Raw genomic sequence first — 2,021 nt, forward strand, 5'->3', positions numbered from 1 at the left:
GCCACAGATAAATTTAAGGAAAACACACGTGCAAAATACACCTTGCTCATGGATAACACAGGACAGAATGAAAATCACCATCACAGAGGATTGAAAACCAAAAGTTATACATTTAAAAAAAACAGGATCAATTAAAAGAGCTGTACCAGAGACCTACGGAAATGTATTCCTTAGCCATGTGGCATTTTCTTTAAAAGAAGGGAAAAAAGGCTCTTGTTTCTCATTGCACCCTCCCACTCGAAATAAATCACGCATCTTTTTTTAAAAAAATCGGGCCCGAAGCAGTTTCCAGCATTTGAAGCATTTCCTGGACATCCCTTCGTTGCCATGGTCCCCCTGCTCCTCCTCTGTAAACAGTTGCAGGGAATGCTTTCTGATTGGCTCCTGGAGAGCGGGGTTGCCTGGCAACCTTCTAAAGTGCGCTTAGCAACCCTGCCCATAACAGAGAAAAGCTGCAGGAAGCCGAGGCCAAGTGGAGCGGAGGCGGTGAGTCGAGGGTGCCACTTTAGCGGGGGAAAAGCTTTCCTCTTTCTATCCCAAATCGCCTGGAGTTGTCGTTCTTTCACCAGCGGAAAATGACTGAGAAACTTTTCTTCTTTGAACCCAGTGTTTCTCAACCTTGGCCACTTGAAGATGGGGGGATTTCAACTCCCAGAATTCCCCAGCCAGCCATGCTGGCTGGGGAATTCTGGGAGTTGAAATCCCCCCATCTTCAAGTGGCCAAGGTTGAGAAACACTGCTTTAACCTGCCTCTTTCTCCCCTTCCTTTTTCATGTCTGTAGCATCACTGGGGACAGCCCCAGATATTGTGGCAAACTCAAAGGCCACACCCCTGCCAGGGCCTTCCTGGCATCCCTCTCAAAACCTTTGTGAGCTCCTGAAAACAAAGATGTAACTAATTTTGCTTGTGAATTCCACTCTGTTGGAAAACGGCATGGGTCTGCAGAAACCTGGGAACCAAATAAGGTGAATGAACATTAGCGAAAGGTTTTAGGAGGCAAGCGGATGTTGTGAGCGGTGTGCAGCTCTTTGCACACAGGTAGGGAATCTTAGGCCAAGAGATTAATGGTCTGTATTTGTCTGTAACATTAATGCATCTACAACAACAGCAATAATAATAATAATAGTAATAATAATAATAATAATAATAATAATAATAATTCCATCTCTAAGATATGCAACTAGTCCTCGCTTAATGACCATGTTCAGCGACCATTCAGAGTTACGACGAGTGGTACTTATGACTTTGTCCTTGTAGCTGCGGTCCTCACAGCATCCCCGCAGCCATGTGGTGGCAATTTGGGCACTTGGTGACCGGCTCACAATTACGACGTTGCAGCATCCCACGGTCATGTGATTGCCACTTGCAACCTTCACTGCCAGCTTCTGGCAAGCAAAGTCAATGGGGAACCCAGCAGGAGGTTGCAAATGGCCACCACATGATGGGATTTGCCACAGTGTCATGGGATTTGCTTAACAACGGCAACTGGAAGTGCCGGAATTGTTGTTGCTGAGTGGCACAGTCACGTGACGTCACGCTTTATCCCCGCGTCGCTCAGTGATGGAAATTCCAGTCCCAATTACCATCATTCAGTAAGGACTACCTGTAGTTATATCTGAAACATAATTAACCTTTCTGTCTTTGCAGGGAGGAACCCCACTTTCAAGCTTTAGGTTCACTTCTAACATCACAATGATGATGATAGGATTAAATTGGGAGTTTTGCCTGGGAAATAAGCATGGTCAGATGGCAGAAAAATCATTGTAAAATATTGCATCTGTAACCATGTGCTTTTCCAGCTTCCAGCTACAGAAGTCTTTTTAACATAATAAGAAAGGAAGGATCCTACAACGAGCAGTGCTCACCTCGGTTGGTGCCAACATTGCTACTGCCTTAATCACTTCCTCTTGGGGTGATCAGATGGGGACCTCCTTGGCTGCAGGATCCTAGACTTTGGCCCTGAAGCCAAGATTTAATTGCACCACTAAATGCTAACAATAAACGAATTCCACTCCAGAGA

The 2,021-nt window shown here is 45.4% G+C and overlaps 1 protein-coding gene across 1 annotated transcript in view; it reads left to right on the forward strand.

Moving 5' to 3' along the window:
* The first annotated feature begins 450 nt into the window (after positions 1-450).
* The window catches only part of TEKT2 (tektin 2), a 19,713-nt gene continuing 18,142 nt past the window's right edge, over positions 451-2,021 (forward strand). Inside the window, exon 1 of the mRNA XM_088140252.1 lies at positions 451-486. The gene's annotated coding sequence lies outside the window, so the exon portion shown is untranslated. The remainder of the gene's footprint in view (positions 487-2,021) is intronic.

The sequence above is a fragment of the Python bivittatus genome, unplaced genomic scaffold, assembly GCF_059951505.1.
Source record: "Python bivittatus isolate LINGU-HERP-01145 unplaced genomic scaffold, Pbiv_v1 ctg000260_np1212, whole genome shotgun sequence".
In the NCBI taxonomy this organism is placed as follows: domain Eukaryota; kingdom Metazoa; phylum Chordata; class Lepidosauria; order Squamata; family Pythonidae; genus Python; species Python bivittatus.